We start from the raw sequence: 18674 nt of genomic DNA on the forward strand, positions 1-18674 counted from the left end.
AACAGGGGACTCCAACATAAAGAAAGTCCAGTGCTTCATAGGGCCACAATCATAAAAAGACCTTTTCATTCTGCATCTGATATGTGCTTCCTGCCCCTCTGTCATCATGATTCAGCACTGTGACATGCTGAAAGATCATTAAGGTGGAAACAATGCCGAGCAGTCTTAGGATGATGTGGTGCACCATGATTATTTTGCGTGTACCTGATTTATTGCACATCATATTTTCTCTTTCCTCGTCTTTCAGGTTCCAGGCACGTAGTTCTTACTTCTGCCAGTGCCTAGTCTTGTGTTCAGAAAAGAGAACAGGGATGCCCTGGGGTGTAGGCAAGGATAGTTTGCCCTGTGCCCCTTGGTTTGGGAAGCTTAAGAGTACCTTAGCTCATACACTGCAATATATCCTGCTATTTAATGTGTTACAGTCTCCACTTGTTTTTTCTTGATTACCTAGAAAAGAGCTCAAGAGAGGAACTCAAGAACTGTTCCTGAAAAAATGAAGATGTATTTGTTAGAAGACTGGACACTTTATCTTTGGTTGAAGATACAGTTTCCTTTCTCCAGATGACTAGCACAATTTCTGATATCCCTGAATTCTTCTTATTGAGGCAGTTGTACCAGTAGGAGAGAGACACTAAGAAAATGAGATTTTAAACAAGCTTAAAACATTTGCTGCTATGAAAGCAGAGACCTGTCTCAGTAATTTAAGAGAGGAAGGAAAAGGTAATAGTGAGTGAGGTTTTGAGCTGGTAAGACTGACTAGGTGTTATTGCTCAATAACACTTAGTGGCCTGATTTTTTTTTTTTTTGGTAAGGCAATTTCTTGAGAAGAATGGGGACAGGCCTCATTTTTTGTTTGTTTTCTGAGTGAACAATGGTGTCCTCCCTCTTTTCTTGAACAATGGGGATAAAATAGTATAGCGTATGCTTTGGTAAAACTATTGAGATAGTACATCTGTCCTGAAGAGCTCACCTTTTCCAGGGCTGGCTACAGACATGCCTATGCATACAAGCATTGTGAGCATGAACCCTGAAGAACCACTGCAGTCTGAGTGGACTCAGTACAGTTCAGCACCGTGTTCTCTGTCACTCCTCATTCCTCCTTCTGCCATTATAGTGCCTGTGTGTTCCCATGCTCCCCTCTGATGCATACCAGGGTATGATGTCCCATTGCTCTGCTTCCAGTGCCCTCCTCAGTGTCTACCCCATCCCAAGGGCTTTGTGATGCCTATTCTTGTGTTTCCATCCTTCCCAAAGGCACAGGCTTTGTGCTTGAGACTGTGCTCTTCTGTTTGCCTTCCTCCTGTGCCCTGCAATGCTTGCTTTGGTTGCAGTGGCTAGGTTTAAGACACAGTGTTGAGTTGCTGCCCACCAGAAGGGGTGGTTCTGCTCCCTCCAGAGCCATGCTCCTTGGCACCACTCTTATCAAGCCCTTCGGTGAGTCAGTTCGAGAGAATAGTTTTCTGTTGGATTAACAAGTTGGATTGGCTTTCCAAATGGTTTGATGTGGTGCAAGAGAGGGTGTGGACCAGCAGGGCCAGGAGTCAGGGAGGGAAAAGCAGGACCACCCAAGTCAGAATGGTAAGCTGACTCAGTCATATCATGTAACTTTGCTTGTGTTTACTTCATATGATGTAACTCGACCCATTTCTACTTTCTCCCTGATTGAAGAGAAGCTTTTCATTTTGAAACTGCATTGAGAGAATCAGCAGATCCAAAGTACAGGATATTCTGTACCAAGACAGGATAATGGCTAGCATCAGCTGACTCTGCTATCTGAGGATTCAAGGAGAGGTGTTCAAGCTATTGATGGTGCGAACAGCATGCCAGGGACTCAGATTTTGTAAGTTTTTGTTTGGTTGGGTTTTTTTCAGGTCGTAGTAGTTGAAAGGTTCTGGCTGTTGATTAAAACAGTTCTTGATAATTTAGAACTGAACAAATATGGTATTAAAAATTGTTGTGTTGATGCACACTCATTATGATGATGTTTTGTTTCTTCTTTTTCTTCCTATGCTAACAAGCACAACCCTCTGTACAAATACTCTTAGACTTATACCAGAGTAAGATATTTCATCACGTTTTAAAGCATGTCCCAAGCAACTTATACCGAGGACAGATATTTACTAAACCAGGAATGCTAGTAGTGGATGTACAGTAATTTATATTCCTATATTATTATGAAAAATTGATGTCTTCCCACTGTATGATCTAAACTGACACTATTCATTTTGTCTCTTTCAAAGGGCATTCAGATGTCACAATGCTGTTAATGAATCCACTGAAACATAATGTTGGAATTGTATTTTGGAGAGCATTTACAAAGCAGTACCTAAATATTAGGTGCTGGAAAATTAAAATTACCAGGAGTTTGTGCAAGCACACAGCTGAATTTGTATTTATTATTAACATCTTTGGTTTGTGCTCAGAGTGATAGTATGTGCTACAGGGCTGTAATTAGGGCTGGGTTGTGTCCGAGTCTTGCTATCGTGCTGCATCAGTTTGTCACTGTTAGAATTGCTACCCCTGAACTGTTCCCTGTTCACCCAGTTAGCTAATTAGTGACCTAGAGATAAAGTGGCATTTATTGGTACTAGAAGAAATGGCCTTTCATTTTTATGCAGAAGCAAAAAACAGGTCAACAAGCAATTTGCACATTCTTCATCCACACACAGTGCAATGGAAGATGATAATGCTTATCTTGTCAGGAGGTGGATTTCACTTTTCTCCTTACTATTTCATTAGGCTTATATTTTCTCCCTGGAATTGTTCTCTTTTTTGTTGTTTTTTTGGGTTTGTTGTGGTGTTTGTTCATTTGTTTGTTTTGGGGTTGTGTGTGTATGCTCAGACTGTTGGTAATGGTGGGACCATGTTCATGAGTTTTCATTAAAAAGCAGATTCCTAAAAAGGATTCCTCAGATTAGAGCTTCCTCACTGTGTGATGGAGTTTAAACTGGAGGGGATAGGCAGACAATAGGCAGAGACTGTCCTCACCTATTTACCAAATGGTGCAAATGGTTGTTGAAATTGGTGTGGGAGACAACACTCCTCCCTTTGCGCAAACACATCCTCCAAGAAAAGCCATGTGCTGTGGGCAAAAGTAGTCAAGGGCTTGCTGCTTTTCTCTTACCAGTGTGAGAGGCCAACCATGGCTAGCTCATATACACACAAAGACTCATGTTTGTGGGTATGTCCACTCTGTATCCAGCCTGACTCCTACCTTATTTTAGCTACGGTGACCATTTCTCCACTAGTTTAAGAAATATTCTGTATTTCATTTGTGACATGAGTAAAAGAAATGCTGAATCATATCTGTGGAGCAACACTCAGCAGTGCATTTGCTAGTGGAACCTTATTTTTGATTTTAAAACATCAGCCTCAATCTTCTAAGAAAAACTGCAACACAAAACTAAAACCACTTCTTTCTCTCTGTTATCTTAAGATAGTCCTGAATTGCAGACCTAGGGCAAAAATCAATTGAAAATATGGGTTCATGTTAGAGAATCTGCCCCAAGCTTCTGATTTTGCATTCGTAATCCAGATATGGACAAGACATGTCAGGAAGAAAACTTCCTCAGAGGTTTATAAACACCAATGTGTAACATCAAATGCTTGCCTGGTGCACTACATACTATACTGCAAAGGTTTATTGCTTGCCTAATGCAAGGAAAAGCTCTGAAGCAAGGTGTAACCTCTTTTCTCTTTGTAAGCCTTCAAAACAGCTAAATGGGAGCTCTTCCAGAAAACTCTCTGGAAACTTTCATCTGGTCTCAGTGCTCTATAAATAGAGGAGGTCTTCATCCCTGAGGAGGTTTTGCAATGTTGTTCTGCGGGGGAGTGCCGAGCTCCGATGGAGGCAGAAAGTTATGGAGCAGTGTGGTGGGACCAGGAAAGGGAACAGGATCTCCTTGAATGTGAGGTGAGGTCTGAGGACAGCTTGAGAGGAGAAAAATAAAGATGTAAGGCTCTTCCCAAAAACATGTGCACAGGGAGAAATTCCCTTAGACGTTGTGCAGAAACTACTGCCAAAATGGTAGTAGTGTGGAAAATGCAGCCACAGTGACTGTCAGCCACAAATAACAAAGAAAGATACCTGCCTCAATTCATCAAGAAACACTCCTGGAGAGGTGATCTTTCACTCTCCACAACAAATGAAGAAATGGTTTCACTGGGATCAGTGAAAACAGCAATACACGCTGTAAGAATTAGTGTTGTTTGCCATGCAGAAATTATTTAGTTGCTCTGATGTACTGTCATGAGTGAGATAATGTGACAGAGTGATCACAGACATAACTCTGGACTAAGTCCCAAGAGCAAAACACTTGGAATTTTGTTTCTAAAAAATATGTAAATATAGAAGAAAACCAGCTGACTGTTACAGAAACTAGAAGAATCTGTCCTAACACTCTCCATTTTTCATTAATGTAGGTCCCTTGATTGTGATGGCAGATTGAAAAGCATTATCTTCCAAAATTTAGCTACTGTTTATTTTCTAAGATTTAGCTACAGTTTAAATGTGGGGGGGAAAATGTGTTAGGGTCAAGTTTCATGTATTACTTTCAAAAGAAATAACTTTAAAAAATAGGATGGAAAAATGAAAACTTCACTCTGACTTTTGATACCTTATTTACCATAGTCTTGTTTACTATACATTTGAAAGAGGAATACTCCACTACTTGTTTGGCTACTTTTGGCGTAAAAAAATCGGAAAATATAAAAAAGAGGCATCATTTTGGCTAAGCACAGTAATTTGGAGCCAACAAGACTAATCTGGGAGACAATATTGTGTCTACAGAAGAATGAAAAATGAGAGCAAACCATTTTCCCACTCACAGACTGCATATTGAACACACTGGTCTATAGATGAGTTATTATTTGACCTCAAACACCTTTGATAGGCAATCTTTAAATGTTTTTCTTCTTGCCAGCAGATTTTCAGAGTTAAGAGAAATCTTTATTTTGTTGACATAAAAATAATATAGAAATAATAATATAGGAACACCAAGCCATTGCTCTACAAGGTTATCATTCCTCTGCCTTCCTGAAAGTGTCATCTAGCTACAATTTCTTTAAAGGTGAGGAAGATGTGTTTTTCGTGCCAAAATAGTACTTACTGCTTTCAGCGTGCTAAGGTTTTATGGTAGTGTTTTAAAATCAGATCTTACACAGGAAAGGATGAATGATACAATGTGCTAATTATAAGGTAAGTTACAAGGAAAAGAAACCTCACAAAACCAAAACTGATGACAAATCACTTGGTCATGCTTGGCTTCTAAGTAATCGTGACAAAATGTACAAATGAGAGGGGATTTCGGACAGTGTCGTGCATTAGCTCCGAAACTCTTCCCTTTGCTTTTTTATTCTAGTGAGCACAATCATCCTTGCATATCCTAATCTACTTCAACTGAATTGTCTACTGCAATCTCAAAGGCCAGAGTGGAAAGAGTTTTCTTCATGTAAACAAGCCTGTTTACACACACACAAGATGAGTGGTCACTGCAATGTTGATGGAATTCCTCTGAGCCCCTTCACAGACGGCTTAAGGCTGTGCTCTTGAAGTGGTGCACACATAGCTGTGTACAGTGGTTTTCAGAATATTTTCTTAATATTTTGCTAAGTACTGGAATACATTTTTTGTAAATTGGTCTGGCTGCACACTGTGTTGCTGTGAGAGTGCCTGAGAAGGAAGGGAGAGGCCAGAACTTGTTTTCAAGTGGTTTATTGACTATTAAACTCTTATAGCCAGATAAAAGCAGCAGCAAATAACCTGATCTATGTGTTACAACAGTGCACGTCTCACCTTCTCCCTCCTTGCATCGTATTTCCTATCTAGGTCACTGTGCAGTGCAAAGCTGTTGGTTTACCAGATAATGTTTCTACACATTGCTCCAGACACGGTGATGACAGGCACGTTCTCAGGCTGTTTATGCAAATCACTAGTGTCTCGAGCCCCCTCCTGGCATATATTTTACCTTCCTCCTTGCTGATTTGGTACATGGTATGGCTTGCCCAGCCCTATGGATGGCATTTGCCATACTGACATCTAAACAGCTTTGTAGATAAAGCCATCTTGCCATCAGCCTGTCAAACATAAATTCCATCACTACCCTGCAATTGCTGTGTAATTAAATGTTCTCCTGCTAGGCATACTCTGGTTTAACGAGTTTTATGAGTCATGGCAGCAAAGGGAAAGGAGAGTCCCCGAAAACAAGAATGGGCACAAACACCCCCTTGATAATTATCTTATTTAGAGAGAATAAGGTTCTTGCTCATATAGAGAAGTCAACACCAGGTCTCTTCAGATCCCTTGTCAGGGTATCTCACGCTGATGCCCTGTAAGGTACCCAGAGAAAGTGATTTTGCAGTTCTGAATTACATAAAATGTGGTAGGACAGACGCTTGCAAGGAAGTGGTTTGCAGCATATTGTTTTGAGAGTGCTTGAAAAGGAAGGAATAGGTGAGAACTTGCAAATTCTGTGCTCTCATAAACTCAACCCCAAACCCATCTACATCACAGGACATGTATTACATGTATGAGGAGAGCATTGCCAGGGCCCAGTAGTCAAGATCTGAGTGTTTAAAGCAGCACCAAAACAATTTCTCCCTAGCTGCAAGCAACTAGGGGCATGAAAATTGCTGGTGTGAGGAGGCAGCTCAGCAGCATTGCTCTCTTGTCTGGCTGAGGCAGAGGAGTGCATTCTGTGCGTGGCCGGGACCATCTGCACCCTCTGCTTCCACACCTTGCTGTTCCAGCAGGGAGGGACTGTGCCCCTGGCAGCATGGGCAGGACAGTGTGACTCTGCTTGCCCCCAGGGCAGACCTACATGCAAGCTTCTCCATGACTCCCAAGTCGGGGAAGAGGCAGTCAAGGAGCATGTGGGAATGAAAAAGTTTTGGTCACATCTGGAGTTCCTGTGACCAGACTTGCCCTCTTGGTGTAGCTTGCACTGAACACAGCAGGCCAAAGTCAGCTTCTGGGTGCATGGGACAAATCACCAGAGGTGCATAAGTCAATCTTTAAACTCCAGGTCTGTTGGCTGAAGAGATTACGGCTCACCCAGCACTCAGGCACACTCACCCCCCCGCCAGCTTTCCTTGACCTATTTACTGGCATTGAACTAAATACAGGCAGACCTTGTGTTTCAGCTGCCTGAGTTAGCGTGGATCACTTTGATTCTCGAGATCCGAGGGAGCACATACAACCAGTTTTGCTTAGAAACATGAGAGGGTAGTGGTGGTTACGAGGAGAATGGTAACAGCCAAAGTGAGATTAGACTGGGGTACTGACACTTCAACAGCAGCTGGAAGAAGACTTGAATCTCCAGCCTGTGTCCATATGGCTGTTTTCAGGCTGTGACTGCCTCAGCAAGGCTTCAAGAAGAGCTGTTCCCTTCCTTCCTCTCCCCATGCCACCCCAGGGGGTGCTGCAGCTGCCCCAGCAGCATGCCTGCTCCTCCTGTGGCTGCCCTTGTCCTCTTTCAGGATTGAGCACTGTGTGCTCATGCGGGGGCTGGCCAAACTGTGCTGAGCCAGCTCATGTCCGGTGCTTGCAGCAACACACAGACCAAATGACAGGGCTCTGTGCTCTTCCCCAGATGGGACAAGGATCAGCTTGTGCTGTAACCCCTCTGCTTACCTTGTCCTTCCACCTTAAGGTCTTCATTTATCTGGGTCCTATTGCAAATGCCAAATTAAACTCTTAACACCCCTGAGCAGGGATGGAGGGTTAAATCAGATGAAAGATTAGAGTACCTTAGCAGGATATATGCTTAAGTAAGGGTACTGAGTCTACAACTAAGGTCTGAAATGCCACCAAGGAGCTGGCTATACTCCTGCTGGTCCCAAGATTTGCCAGGCAGCTGCCTGTGTGAGCTGCTGGTCCCTGTTCATAGACAGATTGCTGCTCTGTGGGTAGCTTGGCAGCTGCCTGCTCAAGACCAGGACACCAGCCTCCTTTGGTGGGCATCCTAACCCACCGGCAAGAGAAAGTGGCGCATGAAATACTTTGCAAAACCCTGCAAACCCAAGGCACATGTTTGACCTGCAGAAGGCAGAGGGGTTCACACATGGCCTGCTCCTCCAGACACAGACAGCTTCTTGCTTCTGCCATTTTCAGTCCTCCAGGCACTTTTTGAGGTAGCCACCACAGCACATGCATGGCAGAAGAGAGAGTCCTGTGCAAGCAAGAAACATGGTCTGTATATGAGAAGCATGGGAGGTCTGGCATGCAGGACCTTCAGTCTGTACATCCCAGGAAAAATGAAAAAACAGTAAATAAAGCTGTCTGCTTGTTTTGGCTCAGGTGAGTAGAGTTTGAAACTAGGTTGTGTGAATTAGCATAATTTAATTTCCATCACTGTCTTTTATAAGCCATAAACTTCATGCTGTATCTCATATGACTTACGATCTTTATAACCTTCATTTTTGATCTCTTTTTAAACTGTGATATGTCCATGCTATTTTTAGTTTTACAGACTATTTTTGGATAATATCTACAGGATATGGTCTTTTATTTAGCTAGTCTCACCACCAAAACTGTGCCAGACTCTCCTTCTCTTATACCTTGATTGCTGCAACATCTTTTCTCTGGCTGTGAGATACATACACATTTACTTTGTGTCTGCATACATATTCACGGGGTTGCTGCAAAAGTTGTTATCTTTGTTTGCTGTTTTGTCACCCCTTTCCACTGATCTCCTTGTCTCAGTAGGAGAAGTACTCAACCCAATTTATGCAAGTCCATGCTGATGGTATTACTCTGTACGTGCAGATGGACTTCTTTACATACACACACACACAGTGGGTGGGGCGACTTTGCTGCGCCCCAGGTTGCAGCAGGAAGAAGTGCACCCCTCGGGTCTCACTGCAAATGAGCTGCAGGCCATTGAATCAATGGCAGTGGCTGTTTGTTTCCAGCACTACCTTTCCTGGTGTCCCAAGGCTCTGTTGATGTCTCATCAAGGATATGCACCACCCCTATGATGGGCAGGAAAGTGAGGAGCCCTGGGGAAAGGCAGCTGCAGGGTGCCAGAATAGATTTATTGCCACCGTCAGAGGAAATTCCTCCTATCAGAAGCCTGATTGCTGTGATCTCCAAGTTGCCTCAAGAAACAGGTTTTCAAGGGGAGCCTCTAGGACAAAGAACCTGATTTTCATTAGTATAATCCATGATGGGCCACTCAAGTAATCTGCAAATTCAGGTACCCCAGAGCCACTTCTTCCCTGGTAGATCCTACAGAGACTCTTCCTCCTTCATCAGCTCTACTGCTGCTGAGATGTGTGAGTTATCTCTGGGGCTTATTTTAAGGAACAGTATGGAACTGATCTGCAGTTTTTCTGAGGTGTATGCCATATATGTGGAAATACTGTAAAGCTGCTCTCAACAAGCATAGATTGAGTTTCCCCTAATTTTAAACCATCAAATACAGCTGCTTGTCTTTGCTTTCAAAGCCTTTCAAGCCTATCCCCGTTCTTTCCATGACAAAATACAAGGTGAAATCCCACCTTCAAGGAGATGCCTCATATTGCCCCATACTCAGATTTTATCCCTGAAACTTTGTGCTCTCTATAATGCTGCCTTTCACTTTCAGGAGATGCACCAGGGAACATCTGCTTCCCGAAAGCTCCTTAGACTGTCTGCAGCCATCTGGCAATGGCAAGGCTGCGGGTGTCCAGCTGCCCCTTGGGCTGGCCAGGCAGTGATACTGCAGTGATACTGCATTTCTAAATGGGGATGACATTAAGTGGTATTTGCGTACTGCTCAATTTCTCTGCATGCTGCAAACAAGATTAACTGAGATTTTAGAAAGGAAAATAGACATATATAGGCTATGAGTTCATGCAGATGTTTATACAGATTGCTTAGGAAGTGAGGATCCCAACCCTCATAAAAATAACAAAAGAAAATATTCTAGATTATTTTGGTGAATTCTGGCCTCTTATTGTCACACAGAATTTGCCTTGCAGGCTATTCTAGGGCATCAATCTATTTTGTCTAAAGACAAAATTTCTTTCTTCTCCAACCATATTCTAATATTTTTATTACACAAAATGAAAGAGTTTATACATTTGTGCTAGAAAAGGGTACTGTTATAACAATGCAGAAGTTACCATCTGCACCTATCGTGCAGACAGCATAAAGACATTTCATAATAGAACAGCAATTCCAAATAAAAACAGGAAGAAATTTAGCAGTGTAAGCCACTTCTCTATCATCCAAAGTAGGGATTTTGCCAGCACAAATGAGTTTGCTTACAAAACATCACAGCTCTTACTGCAATTATTATACTAGGAAAACTAGTAGATCCAGACTGCCTACAAAAACATAACTGCAGCAGCCACCAATATCCTGAGGACTTATTACACCAAAGTCAGTCCAGTTGTAATTCTTGAATTCATTGAAAGTTATTCCAAGAACGACTTTGTCCCACTGGACTGGATTTCCTTTCATAACAGGGTGTAAAATCACATATTCCAGGAAATATGTAAAAAGTAAAATATTTTTTTATGGTTGGGGGAGGGACTATGCAGTGACAATGAATCGTTTCTGTATTGCTTCAGGAATTCTGCCCCTCCAGTAAGTATACAACCTCCCACCAGGGTGCTGTCCTCCTTATGAGGCTTATAAGATCTTTACAGCTCCAGGTGGCCTCTTTTTCCCTCCTAGATAGTGCAACTAGGCCTCACAGCCAACACAACAGTTAACCAGAACTTTTTTTAGCTTGATAAATATATCTGAGCGAAGGCATTGTGTGGCATGTGTGAATCCAAGTGGGGCCGAGGTGTGAGCTGGGCAGCAATGCAGCCCAGGGCTGAGGCAGCCGTGTGCTGGGCAGGAGGAGCTCACTCCCTCCCAGCACATAAGTAGTGGAAGCTTACAGCACGTAGGGCACAGCCATGTAAATCCCTCTCAGCTACATGACTTCCCAGTCCCATGGTTTGGTTTCCATTCGGGGCTCAGGTGGCCTCTTAAGGGGGCATGCCAGGTTACCTGTGAATGGATGGCTTGGGGACATCCTGGGCACCCGGCCCCACACTCAGCCTGGGCTCTTCTCCCTTTGTGAGGCTTATCTGGGCTCTCCTATCTACTCTCCTATGTTCTCACTTTTCTAAGCCTGACAGAGAAATAAAAGTACCATTTTCCCTCCATCAGAAGAAACAAAGCTGTTTCTGGGTATTGAGGCAGCAAGACACGGAATGCTAATGTCAGTCAAGTTTGGAGGTCACCATGGGCAAACTAAGCAGCTGGAATGGTGGTGGCTTTGCTAGGTATTTTAGCTACAGCAGTCCTTGGGAAGTTGGAATGGATGGTACAAACTGCTGCCTTGCTCCCACCTCTGCTATGTCCCACTCCTGCGATGGTTTTAAGACAGCATACCCAACTCTTAGGACAGCATGCCCAACTCTCCATGATATTCTGCCAGCTCCCTGTAACAGTTTGACCATTTCCATGTCCTCTTGAGTGTAAGCCAGCCCCACTTCTGGTCTTTTTTCCTTCATGTGGCAAAAGTCAGCTTTGCCAGTTTGGCTGGGGAGCCCAGAGAAATGTCTTTGGCTGGTCAGACCCAACCAGGTGCCCAAAAGTGCAACATTCCCTGGGTCTGTTCTACCAAGTACCACACAAGGGATTGGCATGTTTTGGTACCTTCACTTATGATTAACATTGACCCGTTTTACTTTATATTGCAGCGACCTAGGAAAGTGCCTACAGTCCGCGACTGGACCTCATCTTAGAGAGCAGTAAAAAATTAAAACTCATTTAATTCAGGCCCTTGCACTTGTCAGTCAGAAGTTTCGCTTGCAGCCGAGTGATGCTCAGACAGCATAGGCAATATGGCAAGTTCACACGGTTCTAGCTTTGGCTCTCATTGCTGTTTCATCCTAGGTTTGCAATGCTGCTCCATTGCCAGGGTGCATGTAGCTCCACAGGATCAATGGCGAGGAGAGCCTGTTTCACAGGCTGGCTTCTGGCAGGTGTTTCACATGTGGTCAGCTCAGACCATTACTTGGCACTGAATGTGACTCAGAGTGTGTCCCTCGCTGCACTGGGCAGTGCGTAGGCACGTGCATCTGGGCAAAACAGGTGCAAACCACTGCCATTCCTATGTGGAAATGACACTGCTGAAGCACCAGGGGCTGTGTCACTTGAGGTGTTCTACCTCCATGAAGAATCATACCTTGGGCTTCTTTTCACTCACCTGCTTGGGTGAAGGGGAGTTTGTTTTAATGTGTAAGGTTGAAAACTTCAGTGGTTTAGGAGTTGCTTCATATGCAGCTCAGCTGTCACAGCTCAGCAGCAGCTGCCTCCAGGGGAAGGGGAGAGTGGAAAGTGAAGCACAGACACCCTACAGCTGTAGGACTCTACCTGTGTGGCTTTGCTTTTGCCTGCTTTTGTAGAACAGTGCAAGGTTTATGTATTTCGGTATCTGCCGTGTGCACATATTACTGATTTGCTAAAAGCCTGCTGGTTACTCCCCTTTGTCTGTTGCACCCAACTACTGTTTATCCTAATTTGGTGTTTGGAAAAATCTTGTCACCCAAATTACATTAGCAGAAGGTGAAAGTAAACAAGAAGGAAACAAGGACAACAGCATATATTCCATGCTGGTAGATTACTTGTTCTTTTCCTATGGAACAACTGTGGATGTTTTTCATATTTAAAAAAAAAAAAAAAAAGGAAAGAAAGAAAAAAACCCAACCAACCCCCAAACCTCTGGATAACTACCAGCTTCAGCTACACCAGCCATAGCCAGCTGTATGCACGTAGCTGAGTGATGCCCTTCCAGAGCAGGGCACATTCCAGTGACTTGGCTCTTTGGGATTAACTGTCCCTTTCATCAAGTTGGCGTGGACTACTGTTGCTGTTGATCATGCAATGCAAATCTTCCTGAGAAAGACTCTCAGGCTATTGATTACAAAAGATAGCCATTCTGACAACCATAACATAAAATACAAACCCTCAGTGTTGTGGGCAGTTGTTGCCATAGATAGGAACTGTGTTATTGATCACAGCCAGATATGAAAATATGCACCCTTTGCACCACATGACGTTGAATATCTAGTGTAGCAAGATGAAAGTTACCACTTATGCCAACTGGGGGAAAGAGCTCTGCCAGAATGGGGGAGGACGTAATTTATCTCATATCCTACCTAACACTAATGGCTGAGAGCAACAAGCAGGAGGAGAATTACGACACTTCTGCTTGTGAAACATCGTGCCTGAGAAGCAGAAGGGTGTGGATTTATCCCCACCTCATTTTAGGTGTCTAAATGAAGCATCTAAGTCAGGAGCACAGTTGTGCCAGGCACTTCTTCAGAAAGAGAAGTGGTTAAGATTTTAGGAGGGATAAATTGCTTTCTACAGGCACCTCCCTCTCTCTCAACCACAGAACACCACACAGAGCTACACTCCTCACCTCCTCACTGGCTGCAGTGAGGGAACTGGGTGGCAGAAACACTGCCTAAAGGGAAGATACTGGTAGTTGTTTGGGACTGCTCTTAAGGAAGGGAAGGGGGAAATTCTAAGTGATTGGCTCAGGGTTTCTGTTTGGGGGGACAGCTGCAGCCAGCACAAGTCAGCATGTACAGCAGATCCTGTTATGTCCTGCCCAGAGCTGTGCTCCAGAAGAAGGTTGTGCTAGTATAGTCCCCATGAGGTAAGAACCTCCTGTGATGCCAACCCCTAAGCTACGCCAATTTACACTAGGATGAAAATATCCCCCAGAGGTTTTACACTAGTGAAAGGTCAGCCTGACTGGGACATCAGGGCAAACATATAAAGGAGTGAGTGAAATAGCAATTTTTCTCTCTATGAGCTGGAGCTCTGTTCTAAAGATAGACTCCTGAACTATTTATTGGGACAATTGTCTGTCCCCTCTGCATAAGAACAGGTTTACCTCCAAATGCTATCATTGTTAGAATAGGTATTGGACAGTTTTGAGGAGCCTTGGGCTCAGGCCAGGATTGCACTGTGCTAACAGAGATTTTAAAACTCAACCCTGTCCCATATCCTCTGCCTTCCACAAGCTTCCCTATTAATGTGTTCCCTATTAATGCTGGCTATGAAAACTGGCCATATCCCCTTCCCAAAACCCACAGGACTCCTGGGTGCCAGCAGATCTTACATTCATGTGAGCTGCACCAGTGGACAAGTTCAGTGCACTCCTTGATGCCAACATGTGCAAAGGAAAAGTCACCTTTAACCTTCCCAGCAGATGCTGCTTTCCTGGGATGCAGGGGACACCCTGCAGGTACCCACTCCTTCCTTTCTGACCACAGAAAACCACTGCCAGCATGAAGGGAGAGCAGAGAGAGAGTGGCTGCAAGAAGTATTTGGAAAAGTTCCAGTTATTGCAAGTATAACTCTGAAGAAAAAATGCGGGTGGTTCTGTAAACCTGGCATGGCTAGCAATGACAAAGTGACAAAGGGCATTTTCCTGTTGGTCAGCCTTGAGCTTGGGAAGGAGGGCCATGTCAAAGCAGTGGAGGTGAAAGTCTGCATCACTATGAACATATGTAGAAAGACAGTCCCCAAGAGATGATCAATGGTTTGTGAGGTCTGAGATGCTCCAGATGTATTGGTACAATTGACAGAGCTTACAGTCCTATTGGCTGACCCACACTCTCATCTGCTCCTTCCAAGAAGGAGGCTTTGCAGTTCAAAATGCAAAAGAGCACTTTTATGTTGTGTTATCCACCTGACTGTCCGCCATGGTCAACATACTGTTTTTAAAATAATAGGGTCCAGAAAAGATAATGTTAAAATTTTCAAAATACACATTTTTTCCCCTAGTGAGAAAGGTAGCAGTGCAGAAAGGTATGGATGTGCAGTCATAAAATGGATAATCAATAATAGCTTTGTGCCTCCCCTTCCTCCTCTCCGTAGGAGCCTGTGTGCACCTTCCTCACTACTGCACTGGCACATGTGTTTTGGACAGACCTAGTGCTTGCTCAGGTAGGTCCCCACAGACACTTGTGCTGCCACAGCCAAGAGCACGGCATGCTGCAGTGCTGGGGCAGGGGCAGAGAGCAGTGAAGGGGCAGGGGTAGAAATGCTGCACGTGGGCTCAGCAACGTGCCCGCCAAAGAGCCGGCTTGCTTCCTGTTGCCTTGGTGGAGGAAGCACCTGCGCTGGAGAAATGAGCTGTTTAACTGCTGCCCAAGATTAAAATGAAGAATGCCTCTGCAAAACTGGCAGCTGGAGAAATGGAAGAGGATTTTGTATTTTGCACCACTGTGAGAAAAAGGAGCAACCTTCCTTGAGGGCTGGGAGGCAGAAGTTCAAAGATTTGCCTCCCAGTTTGTGTAACTGGTGAGACACCCGCTTGTGTAAGACCAGAGTTCAGGAACGCCTTCCTGGGACACCACCAGAAGCTGCTGTGAGGACAGGAGCATGGTCAGAGATGGGAACTGATCCCTTGGAGCACTCAGCCTCGCCTGGGTCCCTGCAGGCAGCCATGTGGTAAAGGTTCTTTGGAAACTAAATAGATCTCATACCAAAAAGCAGCAACATTTGCTGCTGTCTTCCTCTGTGGGAAGCCTTTTTGGTCATGCCTCTGGTAACTAGTAACTTTCCTTTTAATTTCAGGACTTGGTCTGTTAATGGCCAGTTTACAGTCAAATATTTTTAAGTCAGATTGTCCTTCAAGTTTGTCTTTTTCTGTCCTGTCCCCCCATGGTGTTTATGGCAAGAAATCATAAGCTCTCTCATCCTTTACTTTGCTGAAGTTTTTCCAATGTCTTACAGGACAGGCTGTTTATTCCCTGTAATTTTCCTGGACATGTCTTCACAGCACCTGTTCCAGTTTGAGTGCTTTCTGAAAATAGATCTAACCGGAATTGTATACAATATTCCAGATGAAGTTTCTCCAGTGCCTTTTTCACAGTGCTACTAGCATTTACACCCCTTTTCTGTCTGATTTTTACTACACCATTTGACTCTATCTGTATAATTTAATCTCTGAATGATCTGTTATATCTATAACTTTTTGCGTACCTGCAATGCCCTCCAGCTGTCCATTGTTGACAGATTTCATCGCATATCAGTCATGTTTCACAACAATCCTGGGGTTTTTTAGTATCTAAACTGTCAGTAAAAATATTGAAAATCCTAAGACTAGTCTCTGTGGAACCCCCTCATGCCAGCATTCTTCCCTTAAGGCAGTTCCTCACTGCTTTACAGTTTGCCTACTAATCTCCATCTTCTCCAGTTTGCCTTTTGATCACCTAAGTTGTGGCACTGAATCAAATGCTTTACTGAAGTCCAGTAGGTGAGACGTACCATGTTTCTTCTGCCAAAGCAACTGAGTTAATCACATCTAAAAAAACATAATTGCTTAGTTTGGCATGATGTAGTTTTTTAAAGACCCATCTTGCATCTTATCCTGTTTCCCAGCTACTCATTACATACAATTTGTAGTTACTCATTCCTCTAAATTTTTTTCTAAAGCTTTTGATACGCAATTGGCAGATAATCTGGTGAGGACATGTTCCATAGACTTTCTCATAAATTGGATGTGGGATTTTTTTGTAACAGATCTAAATAATACTCTATGCCTACTTGTGCTTGCATCAGCTTTTAACGTGGTCTGTTTTTAACTCTTAGCTTATCAGTCAGGTGAATGCTTGCTCCTGAAGGTGTAGGCAGATTCACTGACCTTATTCAGGACTTTCTGTAAAGGCTTTATGTGTTTTCATGTATTTTATGCTTTAGTTCTCAGGTTGTGCACTGTGTGAATGCTTTGTGCCTTCAGGCTCTTGGGAGAATGGGTTGTAAAATTTGTAAAGAGCTGTTTGGCTGACTGTAGAATATAAAATTAGTGTTTGAAAGGGGAGAGCAAAACAGACAGGGTAAATGAAGTGTTTCTCCTTGGAGTCACTCAAGTTTTTTGACAGCTGCAGTGTTGCAGGAGCAACTCAATGTCATGGGAACACAGGAATTTGTTTTCATCAGAGTTGCTTTCCCTGCCAAGCTGGCAGCAGCTATAGGTGAAGCCTTGACAGGGAAACACTTTCATACTGCCTGTGCTAGAAGGGGAGTTCTCCACCAGCGACTAAGTGACAGAATAGTCACCTTCACGTGACTTTCACCTTCTGATCCCTTTCCATCTCCTCCCTGCCCTTGTTGTGTTTTGTTTTGTTTTCTTGTCATTTCATAGCTACAGTAATGTAGTAACTTCATAGTGATCTTCTCAAGCTTTCTAAATATCTCTTCTTTATTCTCTACTTACCAAGACACTGGATGGCAGTGAACACATGGAAGCATGAGGATTTGCACATTGCAAGGGCAGAACTCACAAGGTGAGAAAAACAAGTATTGTGTAATGCTCAGATTTCCAGCTTAGCAAAGATAAGGCTTCCTTCAATCCTCAAGCTGTTTCCTACAACCATTCTGAGGATCATCCCCACAGCCTGCTCTGAGTTATGGGATATTCTGGAGGAAGTTAACTTCTGTCTTTGATCCTACATCAAGCCTCTGTCATTTATGAGCCCAGCATTTAGTGAGCTCTCTACCAGTAGGTGATCCACTGTGTTTTGTCCGTCATGGGGAGGGGAGGGAGATTCCTTGAGGTTAAGCATGTAATTTAACAATCCTAGTGGGACACAGACCAAGATAAGAGCTAAAGGGGATGCTGATGGTCAGCCCAGTGACAGTGTTTGCACTTATGCAAGTGTTGGAGGGTGTGTTCCCCAGACATGTGAGGAAACAGCAAAGAAAATACCTATTTGCAAGGGTGAAGGGGAGGTCAGTGAGATGAGCACTGCAATTATTTGCTAGTATGGACCCCCTCGCTGTTCTCTCTGTACAGTTCGATCCAGGCACTAACAAGCTGGAAAAGATAGCCACGGCCCTGTGGATTTAGAAATACACTGGAACACTCTCTGCTTTTTAAATTCCATTTCAAAATTACCACAAACAGACTAAAATTTCTCTGCCACGGGTATTTATGGGATACTCAAAGCACAATAATTCATGTCTTGAAGTGTGCTGTCTACTTGTATTTGAGATATTGCTGTCGTACATCTAGTCTAATCCACTTCTCACACTGGCAGGTACATAAGGCAGATGTTTGTCATCACCAACCAGTTTTGTCCCAGACCAGTCCCCTTTAAAGTTGCTGACTTGCGATGTTGCTGCTTTAGTCATTGCTGTGTTTCCTCGTGTTCTTCGCTGTCTCTTCTTTCCTCTTCATGTTGAAATAGGGCTTGTTGAAGGACCTGGTTATCTGGCACTCTCAAAACATGGCCAAGGTCAATCTGTTTTCTCCACTGTACTGTTTGTACAGCTGTGGGTAATCACGCAGGCTCTGAAATCTCAGCATTCCTTTGGCTCTCTGACTGCTTTATGATCACTGTCCCCCCGCAGGCATCTGCACTGAAAGCACTTTGATTTCTGGGGAATAGACATGTTCTTCCAAGACTTCAACTTGTACAGGTGTATGTGAAATGTATATTTAATAACAGCGGCTCAAGAGCTTACAGGGAAGCTTACTGTTGATGCTGATGACTTCCATATGGGATGTATACTTGTCATGGAAACAAAGAAATTATTCTACCCGTTTTGGTATCATATTCTTAGACCAGTGAGTAGGGACATGCATGTTATGTATAGATAGCCTCAAAAGACCCATGCTACAAGCTTATCCTATGTTGTGCATTACCCTTACATAGCCATGGTAAAT

The 18674-nt window shown here is 43.7% G+C and overlaps 1 protein-coding gene across 1 annotated transcript in view; it reads left to right on the forward strand.

The window, feature by feature from the left end:
• The first annotated feature begins 1532 nt into the window (after positions 1-1532).
• Positions 1533-18674, forward strand: part of TSNAX (translin associated factor X) — a 52162-nt gene continuing 35020 nt past the window's right edge. Inside the window, exon 1 of the mRNA XM_027657221.1 lies at positions 1533-1840. The gene's annotated coding sequence lies outside the window, so the exon portion shown is untranslated. The remainder of the gene's footprint in view (positions 1841-18674) is intronic.

This window comes from Corapipo altera, unplaced genomic scaffold (assembly GCF_003945725.1).
Source record: "Corapipo altera isolate COAL_440 unplaced genomic scaffold, ASM394572v1 2c, whole genome shotgun sequence".
NCBI lineage: Eukaryota > Metazoa > Chordata > Aves > Passeriformes > Pipridae > Corapipo > Corapipo altera.